The sequence below is a fragment of the Aquarana catesbeiana genome, linkage group LG10 (genome assembly GCF_042186555.1).
Source record: "Aquarana catesbeiana isolate 2022-GZ linkage group LG10, ASM4218655v1, whole genome shotgun sequence".
Classification (NCBI taxonomy): Eukaryota; Metazoa; Chordata; class Amphibia; order Anura; family Ranidae; genus Aquarana; species Aquarana catesbeiana.
In genome coordinates, this window is record NC_133333.1 from 56,715,697 (window position 1) to 56,730,037 (window position 14,341).

Consider the following 14,341-nt stretch of genomic DNA (forward strand, 5'->3'; position numbering starts at 1 on the left):
GTGAGACACAGCAGCCACTCCATTGGCTCCCACGGCTGTCAATCAAAGTCAGTCAACCAATCAGGAGGGAGAGGGGGCAGGGCCGGGTTGGGGCTCTGTGTCTGAACGGACACACGGAGCTGTGACTTTGCTTGGATGCCCCCAAAGGAAGCTGCTGACTGTGGGGCACTTAATAGGAGGGAGGGGCCAGAAGCACAGAAGAGGGACCCCGAGAAGAGGAGGATGCAGGCTGCTCTGTGCAAAACCAACTGTACAGAGGAGGTATGTATAACATGTTTGTTATTTAAAACAAAAAACAAGAATTTACAATCACTTTAAAAGGGAGACTGTGAATCTCCTGCTTGCTGAAAAGGTTCTGTTTTAATCAATCTAAATCATATATTATTATGCTATATGTTATAACATAATTTATTATTTATCTATTTACTGTGAAATTATTGGTTTGAAGTTATAACTTCAAACTTCAGTAATTTTTCCGTTAAGTCACCTGCTTGAGTACAGTTTTTAATAATATAGTAAATTACCTTAAAAACAATATATAATAATTATTTGTATATTACTTAGTAATTAACCCCTTGCCATCCAGGCCAATTCTGACAAATCTCTCCTACATGTAAAAATCATAATTTTTTTAAGCTAGAAAATTTGCTCAGAACCCCCAAACATTATATATATATATATATATATATATATATATATATATATATATATATATATATATATATATATATATAATTTTTTTAGCAGACACCCTAGGGAATAAAATGGTGGTCGTTGCAACTTTTTATGTTACACGGTATTTGCGCTGCAATTTTTCAAATACATTATTTTTGGAAAACAACTGTTTCATGAATAAAAAAATAAAACACTAAAGTTAGCCTGATTTATTTGTATAATATGAAAGATGATGTTACGTCAAGTAAATAGATGGAAAAAAAAAAAATCGCATTACGTGTATACTGATTGGTTTGCGCAAAAGTTATCGCGTCTACAAACTATAGGAAAGATTTATAGACTTTTATTTTTTTAATGTTTTTACTGGTAATAGCGATGATTGTGGCGGACAGATCTGACCCTAAGTGACACTTTTTGGGGACCAGTGACATTATTACATTGATCAGTGCTAAAATAACGCGCTGATCACTGTATAAATGACACTGGCAGGGAAGGGATTAACACTAGAGGGCGATCAAGTGGTTAACTGTGTTCCCATAGGCGTGCGCAATGGGTGTGCCAGGTGTGCCTGGGCACACCCTAATCCTGGGGTTGGCAATCTGTCAATGGTGGGCAGGTGACAGGTAAATTGCAATCCTTGCCGACCCTCAGAACCTGGACAGGAGAGGTGGCGGGGTGGAATTTAGTGGATCCAATCTGTATTTTCCTCCTGCAGCAGCTGAAAGTAGGCTTCTCCTCCTCCCCCTTTTGTCAACATTCAGCTGCCACAGGAGGAAAATATAGGGGATCGGTACTAATATATGCCACCCCTCCTTTCCCTGTTCCTCTTTCTTCTGTTGCCCGTGTCCCCCATGCGCTCCCTTGCTCCCCCTTCCTCCCAATGTTTTAGGATGGAGAGTGGGGAAGAGGCCGGTAAATATGTCAAACATAAATGTGTTGGAGCTTTGGTGTGCACACCCTAATGCAATAGGGTGCGCACACCTGTGTGTGTTCCCTAGGTGTGTTCTAACTGTGTGGGGGCTGGGCTCACTGGAACACCACATAGAACGCTGTTCCCGATCACTGGGAACAGCAGATCTCCATGATGTCTCCTGTCAGAACAGAGATCCGCCTTATTTATACATAGGCAGATCCCTGTTCTGCCTTTATCTGTTTTAAAAAAATCATAAAAATGTAATTTCTGTGCAGTTTTGCATGACCGCGCAATTGTCATTCAAGGTGCAACAGCGCTTAAAGCTGAAAATGAGCCTAGGCAGGAAGGGGGTGAAAGAGCGCGGCATTGAAGTGGTTAAAGCCCTTACAATTTATTACTGCGATGCAGTCAGACTGCAGATAAAGTAATGAATGGACCTCTTTTCCATTTTTTTTTCTTTTTGCTAAATGCTACAGCAAGGGTTACAATCCTTGTGCTGACAACGCTAGGAGATTAGGACTACCCCTCCCACACACAAGCAGCAGCCCAGTTTTTTGTCATACCCGCCCTGTACATTGTTCTGTACTAATAGCTTTGCTGGGGGTTTGGACAGAAAACATTCTAATTGGATTGGTGATGTGGACAGGAAACTTTTAAAAGGTGAAGACCCAAGAAACATTCAGGCGTGAATTAGACTATAAATTTAGCTTTCTTTTATGAGAAGATTACCAATTATTCACTAGCAAAAGAGGTACATAAAATGTTGTAGTTTGTAGAAATGCCATCAGTTTTGATTGTCTGTATTTGTATGTGCACCTGTTTATATAATTAAAGCGAACTTCACCCAAAAGGGGAAATTCCGCACTCCCCCCCTTCCCTTCACATGAGCACCTCCTCACCACCTGTTAAATACCCTCTGGAAGGAAATACAAATGCAGATTGTAGCAAAAGTCCAGATGCTTGAAATAAACAGGTTGGTGACCACCGCTCCAGGTAACTGGGTTTGAATTTCCCGTCCTCCGCTGGGTGAATTGTGAGAGCTCCAGGTGCTGGCGATTGCTATTCCAATGGTATAGGTGCAATGAAAAATCTGGACTGCCGCACTCCGGATTGGAATAATAAAGGTAAAATCTTCTTTATTGAAAGAATGACATGGTATAAAATGCGTACATTGCTCTGTTGAAGTGATACAGCATAACCGCTGATGCGTTTCACGCTCCCATAGAGCGCTTACTCATAGCTGGTTTGTACAACAATGAAAGTCACTTATATACACATTGTACGTCTCACACATGACCCCATACTGATTGTATAACTCTAAACAGCTGATCGTTAGATTGTATGGCCTCTTAACATAGAGTTAATTGGGTGTGTGTTTTATGGTGGAGTGTTTATTGAAGACGTGAATGTGCAGACAAGATGTTTCTATAGACAATACAAAAAATATCCATAAATAAAAAGTTTATATTGCTTTTAAAAGTCTTTTGAAGAAGGAAAGTTAGGAAGATATAAAGTTTCCTTTCTTTCCACGGGACTGAGATAGGTGCTAAAACTAGTGCTTAAACGTATAAACATGTAAACCATTATATAAATGAATGCAGGTATATATGAGCCATATGGCCCAGCAGCCATGGCATAGTGTGAAAGATATCATATGTCTGCTCAGTTTACAAAAAAATTTTTTATATATAAATGAGAATATTGTAAAGGTTATTATGAGGAAACACTATGAAAAACCACTGTGTTTTGTAAACGATAAAGTCTTACATGTGAGGATCTGTGACAGTGTTTGCATGACTTTCAAATTTCATGACTTTATGTGAACTCTACCAGATTTGAAATGCAAACAAAGTGTATGCATATATGGTGTGTGGGTGCTTTTTTAGTAATCTGAACTCCACAAGGAAAGAAAAAAAAAAAGAAAAAAAAAATATATATTTTATAAATGCATGTATATGTGCATTTATGTGTATCATAAATATAAAAGGTGAAAATGAAAAATAAAGTGGAGATCAACATAAAACGTGAAGGGGGGATAGATAGATAGATAGATAGATAGATAGATAGATAGATAGATAGATAGATAGATAGATAGATAGATAGATAGATATCATCGTGAAAGAATATATATAAAATGAAACAAAGTGGAAACTAAACCATGTGTTTGTGGCTTGACTAAAAAACACGATCAATAAATGGTCTATGTCTGAGTGTATGTTTCCCATGCAATCTCCTACACATATACCTGTCGAGCTTGTGATACGCATACAGGAAATAAATGGTAATAAAATATATCATGCACCAATAATTCTGTGGCTCAAACTCTCAAAAATATATGTCTTTGAAAGCATATGCTTATCCACCTGATAACATTCACTGTGGTTAAACGAAAAAATGTGCGTTTACTAAGCGTGTTGTTTTAAAACAATCTCATCTCTTGATGTGCCGTCTTCATGTGTATGGGCAGAACTATATGAGATAAAGAAGATAAATGTTACGTCTAAATGTGTTATCGTCCCCCTCATCCATCCGGAGTATGGTACTTAAAATACACATATTTCTAAGTAAATACCAATTCAAGTGGATGAGTGACAAGACAGACATGTGGACGGTGTATCTCCTTGCTCGCTGCAACCCCTGGTATGGGATGGTGTGTATATAGGCCCCCTGAAGGTGAAAAATGGACTTATGCGTTCAAAATCGTGAGGGCTATTCCTATAAATTAGGTGTTGTAGCTTGCTTACAGCAACCGTTGGACAGTGGTGTCTGATTGGAGATGAAGAATAAATAACTAACTAAACAGACAAACCAAAAGTTAGTAAATATAACCCATAATGTCCTTTTGGTATGAATGTATAGATATATCCCCAATCGTTCATCCATGTAAAGAAATAAATACAATAAATACAAGAACCTCATGGTTCTGTTTTGAAGAGAGGAAAAGAAGGAATATTTCAGCCAGACTATATGTAGCCAAGCTCTTGGATAGTTGCAATTTAAGCTCTTATGCGATTTTTTTTTTTTTTTTGATAGAGGTTGGTGGATAAATGGATGGCTAAAGGGAGAGGTGAGAGGACAGGGGTATAGATATATTGCTAGACATGTCTTTCAGAAATATTATTTGTAAAAATGTGAAACGTCCCACTCTAAGTTTAACCCCCGTGGGATTCTAGTGTCTAATGAGAATATCCAAAGGACTTCTCGTTTACACAAAATCTGGAATCTGTCTCCTCCCTCCTCCTCCTGATTTTCTCAAACCCTTGGATAACTAAACTGGAGGTGTTTTTGTGGTGTGTGTGAAAAGTGAAAAGTGTATATAAGTGACTATCATTGTTGTACAAACCAGCTATGAGTAAGCGCTCTATGGGAGCGTGAAACGCATCAGCGGTTATGCTGTATCACTTCAACAGAGCAATGTACGCATTTTATACCATGTCATTTTTTTCAATAAAGAAGATTTTACCTTTATTATTCCAATCCGGAGTGCGGCAGTCCAGATTTTTCATTGCACCTATACATATGCAGATTGCTCTTCAGAAGTCAGTTTTTTCAGCGATTTTGCAATAGCGTTTTTGAGCGTTTCTTAGCGTTTTTCCGCGTTAGCGTTTTTGTTTTTTTTTTTTTTTTTCCAATTTTTTTTTTTTTTTTTTTTCAATGGATCAAAAACGCTAAAAAACTTTGGTGAATGACGTTTTTCAGCGTTAGAGCGTTTTTACAGCTGAAAAACGTCTCTCAGAACCCACTGGTCCTGGGTTTTTTTTACAGCTTAAAAACGCCTATGCCACTTGCAGCTCAAAAACGCCTAGGTGGGCATGAAGGCATAGACTAACATAGACAGGCCTTTTTAAGCTGCAAAAAAAGCTCAAAAAAGCAGCTGTAAAAACGTCTGTGTGCATGAGGACTTAAGAATGAGTGCATTATGTGAAGATTGCAGTGGTTTTAATAAATTATGTTTGCTGGTTCACACTATGGGAGCATTTATTTTCTTTTATGTGGATCCATTGAATAACTAACCCCTTGGACATCGAATGATTTATTTACCCTGGAGTGTGGTAAAGAGAGCGTTTTTTGCCTTGCATGAGAATGCTGGCAATATAAATCGGTGAGTGTATGTCTGGAGGGTGTGATTCACTGTCACGGAGGTGAGGTGGAAGATACACAGAATCACTCGTTTGTGGTCATCAACAACTGAGAAGATTGTTTGTGGGACACTGGATTTATATTTAGTCACCAATTTTATGTTTTATTTATTTTATTTATTTCAGGTACTTATATAGCGCCGTCAGTTTACGCAGCGCTTTACATATACATTGTACATTCACATCAGTCCCTACCCTCAAGGAGCTTACAATCTAAGGTCCCTAACTCACATTCATACATACTAGGGACAATTTAGACAGGATCCAATTAACCTACCAGCATGTCTTTGGAGTGTGGGAGGAAAACGGAGTACCCGGAGGAAACCCACGCAGGCACAGGGAGAACATGCAAACTCCAGGCAGGTAGTGTTGTGGTCGGGATTCAAACCAGTGACCCTTCTTACTGCTAGGCGAGAGTGCTACTCACTTCACCACTGTGTCACATACAGCTCTTTGTAGGCTGTTTTTTCTAATATATGGACTTTGATGTGGAGTGTTGATATTTCACAGCATGGAGTGAGATGTACTTACACATTTTTCACTTTTGTCACATATATATATATCATTAACTGTCATGTGATATTTGATTTATTGTTTGCAAAAATTAGTAGATTACACGAAGGTGTAAAGTACATGAGTAGAGGGTATTACCATTATTTATTTTTTGACACTGAGACATTCTATTTATACCCTAGGGAAGATGACCCCTCCCTCTATGGAGGACAAAATGACCATTTTCGTTCTGTGTATGGAAAACAGACACTTACTTCCTCCTTTTACATCATTTCCTGTTGCCAAATATAAAACTTTAATACATAACAAAACAGTATTGCGCTTCCTAAATAACTACCAATAAGTCCTTAAACAGAATAGATGATTAACTTGCAATAAAGCAAGATACTGAGTGCACAATCAAATATTCGTGTTCCCTGACTAGGAGTAGTGAAAAATACACAATAATGAAATATACGTGTTCCCTATATGGGAATAATGAACAATAGACTATAAAGATAAAGTCCACACACTCAAAGGGGGAAGAAGTCACAGTGGCAACGTCATCCCGCGAGCATCTTGTCCTTTCTATGCATCCTGAACCCGCACTGCTCAAGTGCTGTATTTGTGAGTAACGTTTTAATGTTTGTATGAGGAAATAAACCGTTTTGATATACAGAAAGCACTTTTGCTTTTTCTGTTCCTATGTGCACCGGATCCCATGGAGGGACTCTGTACTGGCTGGTATCCATATAATCAGCCGGAGGCAGCACAGACGGAACAGGAACTCCATGACCAGTTGATTAGTTTATATCCCTGAGAGGGAACCTGCTTTTTCTGACCTTCTGGTGAAACAGGGGTCAGAACATCAGGTGAGCGGCTAGGATATTGCGGTGGAGGAGAGCACTTGCATTTTCAACGTTTATGCACTAGTGGTGTGTTGTGCGTTTTTGTGCAGAAGACTCTGAGAATTATTTTTGTTCATTTTAATTAATTTTTTTTTTTTTTTTTTTTGAGTGTGTGGACTTTATCTTTATTGTCTATTGTTCATTATTCCCATATAGGGAACAAGTATATTTCATTATTGTGTATTGTTCACTATTCCCAGTCAGGGAACACAAATGTTTGATTGTGCACTCAGTATCTTGCTTTATTGCATGTTAACCAGTTGACGACCGCCTCACGCAGATATACGTCTGCAGAATGGCACGGGCAGGCAAAATCACGTACCTGGCACGTGATTGCCTTCCTGCGGGCGGGGGGTCCGATCGGACCCCCCCCCCCGGTGCCAGAGCCGGTCGCCATTTGTTCCTGGGCGATGGGAGGGGGAGGCCATCCATTCGTGGCCACCCCCTCCCGATCGCTCCCGGCGAATGAAAATCCTTCCTGTGCCTCTGTAATGTAAACAGAGGCACAGGAAGTGATATCATCCCTCCTCGAGCCGGTCTTTTCGATCCGGCCCCGAGGAGAGAAGACATCCAAGTAAGTGCACAAACACTACACTTACAGTAGAACACGCCAGGCACACTTTTCACCCCACGATCACCCCCCTGTACCCCCTGTCACACTGACACCAATAGCAGTTTTTTTTTTTGCGTTGGTGTCAGTTTGTGACAGTTATAAGTGTTAAGGCAGTTAGGTTAGCCCCCTTTAGGTCTAGTGTACCCCCCTAACCCCCCTAAGAAAGGTTAACTCCTTGATCACCCCCCCGTCGCCAGTGTCGCTAAGCGATCGTTTTTCTGATTGCTGTATTAGTGACACAGGTAACGCTAGTTAGGGAGGTAAGTATATAGGTTCGCTGTCAGTGTTTTATAGCGACAGGGACCCCCATATACTACCTACTAAAGGTTTTAACCCCCTGATTGCCCCCTAGTTAACCCTTTCACCAGCGATCACCGTATAAGTGTTACGGGTGACACTGGTTAGTTTGTTTTTTGTAGTTTATTATAGTTTTAGGGCACCCACCGTTTATTACCTTATAAAGGTTTAACCCCCTAATTGCCCGGCGGTGATATAAGTTACGTTTTTAGGATCAGATAAGGTCTGCGTCGCCCCAGGCAGCGTCAGATTAGCGCCAGTACCGCTAAAACCCACGCACGCAGCATACACCTCCCTTAGTGCTATAGTATCTGAACGGATCGATATCTGATCCGATCAGATCTATACTAGCGTCCCCAGCAGTTTAGGGTTCCCAAAAACGCAGTGTTAGCGGGATCAGCCCAGATACCTGCTAGCACCTGCGTTTTGCCCCTCGGCTCAGCCCAGCCCAGCCCACCCAAGTGCAGTATCGATCGATCGATCACTGACACTTACAAAACACTAAGCACACAACTGCAGCGTTCGCAGAGTCAGGCCTGATCCCTGCGATCGCTAACAATTTTTTGGTAGCGTTTTGATACAGTCGCTAACAGTCAGGAGCTTTTTTGCCTGTGAGTCTCACTAGTGTACCCCTAAATTTAGAGCCCAAAATGGCAAATCGAAGGTACACTAGTGAAGAGGTCTACACGTTTCTGAGCATGACAGATAGTGAAGAGGAAGTCACTCATCTGTCACATTCAGGCTCAGAATACGATCCTGTAGAGGACAGCGGCTCCATAACAGATAGCTCTGACGACGGAGTTGTGGTCCCTGCTAAGGTCAGGCGTACCAGACCCCAATCTTCTTCTTCTGTCCTTGAAGTGCAAGAACCGCAGGTCCCTCGTATGGAGCAGAGAAGTACTAGTGCCTCTATTCCTTCTGGTGAACTGGCAAGCACCAGCGGCCTAGTACACCCTGGTCGTATATCCAGCACTGCAGTATCACGTGGTGACGTGGCGAGTCCCATAAGTGCAGTTCAAGCTGGTGAGGTGGCAAGCACTAGTAGTGTCCCGCTGCCACCAAGAAGACAAAGACAGGCCCGTCGTGCCCATAGTGCCCTTCCTGCTGCATTCGCCAATCCGAAATGGGAACCCACAACTTCTGCAGCACCCGTACTTCCCCCATTCACTGGCCAACCCAGAATTCAGGTGGAAACAGTTGATTTTACGCCACTGGATTTTTATTCGCTGTTTTTCACTGAAGATCTTTATAGATCTATTGTGGACCAAAGCAATTTATACGCTGGTCAACACATCGCCGCTAATCCCCAGTCCTCTCTTGCCAGAGATTGGAGACCAATTACGGTCTCCGAATTTAAGCTCTTTCTGGGCCTTTCCCTCAACATGGGCTTCAATAAAAAGAGTAAGTTGCGGTCATATTGGTCCACTGACCCAATTTACCATGCGCCCGTGTTCTCTGCCTCCATGGCCAGGGCACGATATGAGCAGATTTTGCGGTTCATGCACCTCAACGACAATGAACTCTGTCGTCCTCGTGGAGACCCTGAATGCGATCGGCTCTACAAAATTCGGCCCCTCGTAAACCACTTCAACCAACGTTTTGCAGACTTGTTTACTCCCCATCAAGTTGTCTGCGTTGATGAGTCCCTGATTAAATTTTCTGGCCGCTTGTCATTCAAACAGTACCTTCCCAGCAAGCGTGCCAGATACGGGGTCAAGATGTATAAGCTCTGTGACAGGGCCACAGGCTATACATGTAGTTTTATGGTTTACGAGGGCAAAGATAGTCACGTAGAGCCGACAAACTGCCCTGACTACATAGGAAGCACTGGCAAGATAGTGTGGGACTTGGTGTCACCCTTATTCGGAAAGGGGTACCACTTGTACGTGGACAATTATTACATGAGCATGCCACTTTTTAGCCACCTTTTTGATCATCAGATTGGAGCATGTGGCACTGTGCGACCTAATCGCCGGGGCTTTCCCCAGCGGCTTGTAGATTCCCGCTTAGGCTGGGGGAGAGAGCCTGCTTGAAGTGTAATAACTTGCTCGCTATGAAGTGGAGGGACAATAAGAATGTTTTTGTTCTTACCTCCCTTCATGCAGACATGACGGTCCAAATTCCTACAGCGACTGGTGTTGTGGAGAAACCCCTCTGTGTCCACGAATATAACCAAAATATGGGAGGGGTGGACCTCAACGACCAGTTGTTGGCGCCATACCTAGTTGCCCGTAAGGCCAGACGCTGGTACAAAAAAAAGTGTCTGTTTATTTATTTCAATTGGCTTTGCTGAACGCTCATGTGCTATACAGAGCTTCAGGACGGACTGGATCATAGTTACATAGTAGGTGAGGTTGAAAAAAGACGCAAGTCCATCAAGTCCAACCTATGTGTGTGATTATGTGTCAGTATTACATTACATATCCCTGTATGTTGCGGTCATTCAGGTGATTATCTAATTACATTCCAGGAAGAGATCGTCAGAGCCCTTCTGTTTCCAGACGGTGCTCCACCTCACCTTCCCCAACCAAATGCAGTAAGCCGGCTGCATGAGAGGCATTTTCAATATGTCCTCCCGAGTACCCCTACTCAACGAGCCCCCCAAAAAAGATGTCGTGTCTGCAGCAAGCGCGGATTTAGGCGTGACACCCGGTATTATTGTCCCTCCTGTCCTGACAATCCTGGTATTTGCATGGGTGAATGTTTTGAACGCTACCATACACTAGTGGAGTGTTAGCGTAGGATACAGCACTGCACAGACTAGGACACACTTTCACAGGGTCTCCCAAGGTGCCATTGCATTTTGAGAGACCCAAACCTGGTACCAGTTAAAAAAGTTAAAGTTACAAAAAACAGTGTAAAAAAAAAAAAAAAAAAAAAACCACAAAAAAAATATAAAATAAAAAAACCCAAAAATAGTTGTTGTTTTATTGTTCTCTCTCTATTGTTCTGCTCTTATTTTTATTGTATTCTATACTGCAATGTTTTATTGTTATGTTTTAATCATGTTTGCTTTATAGGTATGCAATTTTTTTTATACTTTGTTTTTTTATTGTTATCCACTTTTTTGTTTTCAGGTACGCCATTCAGCTGCAGAGTGGATTTATTTATCTTCACAGCAACAGCGTTTGCTCCCACGATACATAAAGCCGCGACTCCAGCGCTGTCGGAGGTGATTTCACCACCACAGTTACATACTTCAGCATATATGCCGAAGCGTGGGGGCAGCAGTGGGTGGAGGAGCGATTTGCTCCTGCCTTTTGCGGGAGGATGCCCCCATGCTTCGGCATATATATATATATATATATATATATATATATATATATATATATATATATATATATATATATATTTTAGGTAGGCACAAGTTGCGTTAAATGTTTTATTTTTTACTATGGTTTTTTTTGTATTTGCTTTGCAGGTATGGTAAGTATTACTGTTATACTGTAATGTTACTTTGTTTTTTTGTTAACCATCATTTGCTTAGCAGGTACGCCATTCAGTTGCAGCGTGGATTTATTTATCTTGACAGCAACAGCGTTTGCTCCCACGATACATAAAGCCGTGACTCCAGCGCTGTCGGAGGTGATTTCACCACCACAGTTACATACTTCAGTATATATGCCGAAGCATGGGGGCAGCAGTGGGTGGAGGAGCGATTTGCTCCTGCCTTTTGAGGGAAGATGCCCCCATGCTTTGGCATATATAAACGGTGCATGTATGCCCATCATTAGAAGTGGGTGGATGAAGGGAGGTATTCTAATGGTGGGCATACCCACCGATCAATATCTTTTTTTTGTTCAGCACACAGGCTGCATGAAAAAAAAGTTTACAATATATGCCCAACAAGGACCAGCAACGTACTGGTATGTTGCTGAACTTTGAGTGGTTATACCAGAATGATGCCTGCAGGTTTAGGTATTATCTTGGTATCATTCTTTTCAGCCAGCGGCTTTCGTGTAAAAGCAATCCTAGCAGCTAATTAGCCTCTAGACTGCTTTTACAAGCAGTGGGAGGGAATGCCCCCCCCCAACCCCCCCCCCCCTGTCTTCTATGTTTTTCTCTGGCACTCCTGTCCCAACAGGGAACCTGAAAATGCAGCAGGTGATTCAGCCAGCTGACCATAGAGCTGATCAGAGACCAGAATGGCTCCAAACATCTCTATGGCCTAAGAAACAGGAAGCTATGAGCATTTCATGACTTAGATTTCGCCGGATGTAAACAGCGCCATTGGGAAATTGGGAAAGCATTTTATCACATCGATCTTGGTGTGGTCAGATGCTTTGAGGGCAGAGGAGAGATCTAGGGTCTGATAGACCCCAATTTTTTCAAAAAAGAGTACCTGTCACTACCTATTGCTATCATAGGGGATATTTACATTCCCTGAGATAACAATAAAAATGATTTTAAAAAAATAAAAATGAAAGGAACAGTTTAAAAATAAGATAAAAAAGCAAAAAAATAATAAAGGAAAAAAAAAAAAAAAAAAAAGCACCCCTGTCCCCCCCCCCTGCTCTCGCGCAAAGGCAAGCGTCGGTCTGGCGTCAAATGTAAACAGCAATTGCACCATGCATGTGAGGTATCACCGCGAAGGTCAGATCGAGGGCAGTAATTTTAGCAGTAGACTTCCTCTGTAAATCTAAAGTGGTAACCTGTAAAGGCTTTTAAAGGCTTTTAAAAATGTATTTAGTTTGTCGCCACTGCACGTTTGTGCGCAATTTTAAAGCATGTCATGTTTGGTATCCATGTACTCGACCTAAGATCATCATCTTTTTTTATTTCATCAAACATTTGGGCAATATAGTGTGTTTTAGTGCATTAAAATTTTAAAAAGTGTGTTTTTTTCCCCAAAAAATACTATGTGAAAAAAAAAAATGAAACACCCACCATTTTAATCTGTAGGGCATTTGCTTTAAAAAAAATATATAATGTTTGGGGGTTCAAAGTAATTTTCTTGCAAAAAAAAAAAAATTTTTCATGTAAACAAAGTGTCAGAAAGGGCTTTGTCTTCAAGTGGTTAGAAGAGGGGGTGATGTGTGACATAAGCTTCTAAATGTTGTGCATAAAATGCCAGGACAGTTCAAAACCCCCCCAAATGACCCCATTTTGGAAAGTAGACACCCCAAGCTATTTGCTGAGAGGCATGTCGAGTCCATGGAATATTTTATATTGTGACACAAGTTGCGGAAAAGACAAATTTTTTTTTTTTTTTTTTTTTTTTGCACAAAGTTGTCACTAAATGATATATTGCTCAAACATGCCATGGGAATATGTGAAATTACACCCCAAAATAAATTCTGTTGCTTCTCCTGAGTACGGGGATACCACATGTGAGACTTTTTGGGAGCCTAGCCGCGTAAGGGACCCCGAAAACCAAGCACTGCCTTCAGGCTTTCTAAGGGCATAAATTTTTGATTTCACTCTTCACTGCCTATCACAGTTTCGGAGGCCATGGAATGCCCAGATGGCACAAACCCCCCCAAATGACCCCATTTTGGAAAATAGACACCCAAAGCTATTTGCTGAGAGGTATAGTGAGTATTTTGAAGACCTCACTTTTTGTCACAAACTTTTGAAAATTGAAAAAAGAAGAAGAAAAAAATTTTTCTTGCCTTTCTTCATTTTCAAAAACAAATGAGAGCTGCAAAATACTCACCATGCCTCTCAGCAAATAGCTTGGGGCGTCTACTTTCCAAAATGGGGTCATTTGGGGGGGTTTTGTGCCATCTTGGCATTTTATGGCCTTCAAAACTGTGATAGGTAGTGAGGAGTGAAATCAAAAATTTACGCCCTTAGAAATCATGAAGGCGGTGCTTTGTTTTCGGGGCCCCGTACGCGGCTAGGCTCCCAAAAAGTCCCACACATGTGGTATCCCCGTACTCAGGAGAAGCAGCAGAATGTATTTTGGGGTGCAATTTCACATAGGCCCATGGCCTGTGTAAGCAATATATCATTTAGTGACAACTTTTTGTAAATATTTTTTTTTTTTTGTCAATATTCAATCACTTGGGACAAAAAAAAAATAAATATTCAATGGGTTCAACATGCCTATCAGAAATTTCCTTGGGGTGTCTACTTTCCAAAATGGGGTCATTTGGGGGGGGGGGGGGTTTGTACTGCCCTGCCATTTTAGCACCTCAAGAAATGACATAGGCAGTCATAAACTAAAAGCTGTGTAAATTCCAGAAAATGTACCCTAGTTTGTGGACGCTATAACTTTTGCGCAAACCAATAAATATACGCTTATTGACATTTTTTTTACCAAAGACATGTTGCCGAATACATTTTGGCCTAAATGTATGAC

The 14,341-nt window shown here is 41.2% G+C and overlaps 1 long non-coding RNA gene across 1 annotated transcript in view; it reads left to right on the plus strand.

Annotated features, from left to right (window-relative positions):
- Positions 1 to 2,182: 2,182 nt before the first annotated feature.
- LOC141110705 (uncharacterized) overlaps positions 2,183 to 14,341 on the plus strand; it is a 167,180-nt gene continuing 155,021 nt past the window's right edge. Inside the window, exon 1 of the long non-coding RNA XR_012236323.1 lies at positions 2,183 to 2,339. This is a non-coding gene — a long non-coding RNA (uncharacterized lncRNA). The remainder of the gene's footprint in view (positions 2,340 to 14,341) is intronic.